Genomic DNA, 5,571 nt, shown 5'->3' on the forward strand with positions numbered 1-5,571 from the left:
TTATCAAATTTATTTTTCAAAAGATTATGCTTTTAACCCATTCACATATAAAACATTATGCAATGTTGATTATAGAGAGTAAGAGCACATGCATAAAGTTTTTGAAAATGTTATGCATTAAAACTTTATAATATTTGAACAAAAATCTATGCATAAACATTAAAAATTTCAGATCAAAATTTTGCAAAACCAAAGTTCTTGAAAAATCAATATCAATTATTAAAGAGATATCAATTACATTTTAAAAACAATTTTGACCAAAAATTAATATGATGAACTATAGTTTATAAAAAAAAATTACCAAAAATTATCATGTTCATCATACAATATTTTTCAACATACATGAGACAAAACATAATAATTTAGAATTATTTAACATTTAAAAATAAATGAGCAACCAAATAAAATAAAAAAATTAAGTTTAGAGGTTACCCATTACTTTTTCATGTGTGGCTAGAGCATCTTGAATATCATCAACTTCATCACTATTGCTCCCACACACCTACAAGAGACATTTAAGTAGATTTTGGTATCCAAATTGCTTTGGATCCTTGAACATTAGTTTCAATGCCTCTTGTTCCTTTTGGAACCCATACTTGTCTAATTTTAAATCGTTTTCCTTTCTTTAAAGGACAAGTATGTTCCTTATGACCATGATAATGACAATGTGAACATATTGTCATTATTGAACTAGATGAATTATTTAGAATGATCTCTTTTTCTTTTGTTAAACATTCAAGCTTATCTTTTAAATTGAAATTTTCTTTTTCAATACTTTCAAATTTCATTTTTGAGAGTTCTAAATCCTTCTTCAAGATTTCATTTGATTTTCAAAATCCATTTTCATTTCTAGAAGAAGTTTGTTTATTTTGAAAATTTCTTTTTCAAAGTTTTCAGATTTTATTTTTGAAACCTCTAACTCCTTTCTCAACATTTCATTTTGATTTTCCAAGTCTGTTTTAGCTTTCAAAAGAAGATCATCTTTAGCAATAAATTTAGAAATCAATTTATTGTATTTGGAGTTCATGGTCTCAAACTCTGAAAATAATTTATCATAAGCATCTTGTAACTCATTAAAAGATTTTGAATTTGATATATTTGAGTTAGAAGATACCTTTGGCTCTATGAGAGCTAATAGAGACATCACTTTTATTGGTTCTTCTTCTTCCTTGTCTCTATAGATCTCCTCAAGCTTATCCCACATTTCCTTGGCACTTGAACAAGAAGAAATTTCTTTATACACATTAGGATCAATTGCACCACACAACATGTGCATAGCCTTTGAGTTTTGTTGAGCTTCCTTCTGTTCTTGAACACTCCACTTCTTTACCTTCTTAGTAGGAGAGGAATATCCTTTCTTGATTATCATCCAAGCTTCCATATCAAATGCTTTGATGAATATCATCATACACCTCTTCCAATGACGATAATTTGTTCCATTGAAGTGTGGAGGCACGTCAATTAGTCTGGATTCTTCCATGGAGAATGAACCGGAAGTGGACGCCATCTTTATCGATTTAACTCTTTCCGGATCTACTCAAGAGGCGGTTAAACCTTCAAATGAGTTAGGCTTTGATGCCAATTGTTGAGTTAATCGATTGACTGAATCGGCCAAGAGGGGGGTGAATTGACAATAAAAAATTTTGTGGAAGCTTTTGCAGAAAATTGAAAGAAATTACACAGCGATTTAGAGTGGTTCGACTTTATCAACCAAAGTCTACGTCCACTACCTTAGCTATCCACACTAAGGATTTTCTAACAAATTCAATAATTTGTTCTTTCTTTTGAGGCCAAAGAGATAACCTTACAACTCCCTCAAGAATATACCCCAATTCTTGAGAACACTCTTTTCTCAAAGAGAAATACAAATTTGTAAACTTACAAGAAAAACCTCACAAGACAAATATGTTTGCACAATTCTAGAAAAAAGAAAGAACACTCAAGAATAAATACAATTGAGCACAATAAGTGTTCTTGAAAGCAGAATGAATATTGAATGAAAAATAAACTTGAAATGCTCAAACTAGAGGTTTGATGCTTTCTCTTTGATTCTCTCTTGATTCTAATTGCTTGATGTTTCTTGTTATTGATCAATGGCTTTTAATCTTGCTTAAATACACCTTGAATCACTTCTGAACGTTGGGGATAATTAGAGAAAATAATATAGCCGTTTTAGTGTGAAAACAATTAATAAAACAGTTTGGAGCGTGGGGGGAATCGGTACCCCCTATGGGGAATCGGTTCCATAAGTGTAAAATTCAAATATTTCGACCGTTATACAAGGGATGAATCGATATCCCCTGGGGGGAATCGGTTCCCTCTGAGACTACTGGAATTCTCGGAGCCAAACCATTTAGGGGGGAATCGGTACCCCTTAGGGGGGAATCGGTTCCCTCTGAGCAATCTGGAATTTTTGGCTTTGAAATGGTTCAAAATACTTTGTAAAATTATTTTGAAATTATTTTAAGATTAAAACTTAATTTTACACTTTGAGTAAGGATTAAAAATGATCTTTGAAAGATTTGGAGTAATGTTTTGATATTCGAATAATTCTATCGAATAGACTTAGAAAATCATTTGGAAAATCTTAAAATTCATTTAACTTAATTTGTTATATCGAAATATCAAAATGTTTTCAACAATCTCCCTCTTTTGATATAACAAAACAATTTAGTAATTTTAAGATTTTGAAATCAAGTTTTGAAATTACTCACTCCCCCTTACTTTAACACTTCTCCCGCTTTTTGTTAAATCAAAAAAACATTTTAAAGAATTTAAACAAGGTTTTGAAATCATTTAGCCAATTGATTATATATAATATAAGCTGCTAAGATCACAAGCAAGAGAAACGTTAGCCATTAGTTTCATAATTAATATTCATAATTAATGTGAAATGGCAAAATTGGTCATATATCTAATCATGAAGTAAATGATGCAATAATGAATAAATTTAATCACACCAAATAGATAATTTCTAACCATTCATAAATCCAAACAAATTCAAAGTCAATCAATCCACAAATTCAAACATTCCAAAATATTCAAAATGTTAAAACAATAAGTTTGGAGTTCAAAGCAAAACATTGAATCACATATCAGGATCAGGAGGAGGAAAACGAGCTCGCATAGCGGCCATTTCGTTAGTGAGGACATTAATATGCGCGTTGGTTGCTTCATTGTTTGCACGCATCTCCCCGAAGAATTTCTAATTGTTGAGCTCCCATTGTAGATAAGTGGGACTCTATAGAAGAAAAGCGTGAATCCATGGTAGCGTATCGAAAATCGAATGTCTCCATAAAGGATTGGAAATATGGAGGCATTTGATGCGTTTGTTGTGCTTGCTCTTCGGGCTGCTCCTCGGGCTACTCAGGCTCATCTTCGGCTTTATCGATGTCTCGCATTAATTGCTCAAGCTCGAGATCTTTGTCAGCTTCGGGTGGAGCCTGTGAAGAATTAGCTCCCGGAGTATTTGCAGAAGATCAAACCCATTCACTGGTTTCCTTATCCTTGGAATGTGTTTGATGTTGTATATAGCCGTTGGGGATGTTTTGGAGCTGTTTGGGGATGAGAAACAATTAATAAAACAGTTTGGAGCGTGGGGGGAATCGGTACCCTCTCATGGAGAATTGATACCCTTTCATGGGGAATCGGTTCCCTAAGTGCAATATGTTTTTGACCGTTAGACAGGGGGAATCGGTACCCCTGGGGGGGAATTTGTTCCCCCTAGGGGAATCTGTACCCCCTAGGGGGAATCTGTACCCCCTAGACAATCTAATTTTTCTTGAAATCCTTTAAAAAGAAAATATTTTTTGCTCGATTAAGGCTCGAAATACTTTGTAAAATTGTTTCAAAATCTTAAAATGTTTTCAACAGAAATCCTTAGTGTGGATAGCTAAGGTAATAAATGAAGACTTGGTTTAAAAGGTGAACCACCATAAATTGTTGTGCAAAGTTTTTATTTTTCAACTACATCCCCCAAAATATTTAAATGATAATTCACCCCCTCTTTGCATTATTCAGTTTTACATAAGATCTCAACAAAACTTGATGGCTAGTAATATCTATATTGAAGCACTTTCGTTGCTGTACGAATACCACCAAAATTTCCTCCATATGAGGTACTATGACAATGTTGTAAGATGCTTTGTTGTTCACATTGAGGGATACAACGTCGCATAAGTTGATCATTGCAATGCTGAAATAAATATGGCTCCTCCCAATGGTATTGCTTCACACTACTCTTGAATTTCATTCGACCTTGATAATTAAGATTGGGTGGCATCATCCCACTAGCTAGATAGTTGCCAAAATCAGCATATCATGGTAATGTTGTCGGGGCAAGCAAATGCTCATCAGGAAATTCATCTGGAATTACCATAATGTTGCCATCTTTGTTGCTAGATTCCAATCTATATAAATAATCAGCCACTTGATTTTCAGATCCCTTATTGTCTCGAATCTCAATGTCAAATTCCTAGAATAAAAGCACTCATCGAATCAAACAATGTTTTGTATCCTTCTTGGCAAATAGATGCTTCAGCACTGAGTGATCAGTATAGACAATCACTTTCATGCCCACAAGATATGAACAAAATTTGTCGAAAGCAAACACCATAACAAGCAACTCATTTTCAGTTGTGGTGTAGTTAACATGGGCTTCATTTAATATCTTACTTGCATAATGTATTACATGAAACATTTTATCCTTTCGTTTCCCTAGCACTGCTCTTACAACGAGATCGCTAGCATCACACATTAATTCAAAGGGCAAATTCTAATTAGGTACCATAATAATGGGGTCATTCACTAACTTTTTCTTTATTGTCTCAAAGGATTAAAGCATTTCTTCATCAATAATGAACTTCCTATTTTTCTCTAACAATGAATACAATGGCTTAACAATTTGAGAGAAATATTTAATAAACCTTCTATAGAAACCAGCATGACCAAGAAAGCTTCGAATTGCCTTGACAATAGTAGGTGGTGGCAACTTTTCAATAACCTCCATTTTTTCTTTATCCACTTTAATGCTACGGCTTTAAATTTGATGCCCTAGCACTATACCTTATGTGACCATAAAGTCTCTTTTTCCCAGTTCAATATTAAATTTGTTTCCTCGCATCTCTTCAAAACTGCAGCTAAATTGCTCAAATATTTGTCGAAGTCCTGCCCAAAGATTGAAAAAACATCCATAAAAACTTCAAGATAGTCCTCAATCATATCGGAGAAATTAGCCACTATACAACACTGGAATATCACTGGAGCATTACACCCCGAATGGCATTCTATGAAAAGCAAAATTACCATATGGACATGTGAATGTTATTTTCTCTTGGTCCTCTGGAGCTATAGCAATTTGATTATAACCACTATATCCATCCAAAAAATAATAAAAAGCATTATTAGCAAGTCGATCTAGCATTTGGTCTATAAACAGCAATGAGAAGTGGTCTTTCCTTATTGCGTTGTTGAGCTTCCTATAGTCCATGCATATTTTCCAACCAATAGTAGTTCATGTCGGCACTAATTTATTTTTATCATTTGTCACCATAGTAATATCACATTTCTTTG

The sequence above is a fragment of the Hibiscus syriacus genome, unplaced genomic scaffold (assembly GCF_006381635.1).
Source record: "Hibiscus syriacus cultivar Baekdansim isolate YM2019G1 unplaced genomic scaffold, ASM638163v2 tig00117048_pilon, whole genome shotgun sequence".
Taxonomy (NCBI): domain Eukaryota; kingdom Viridiplantae; phylum Streptophyta; class Magnoliopsida; order Malvales; family Malvaceae; genus Hibiscus; species Hibiscus syriacus.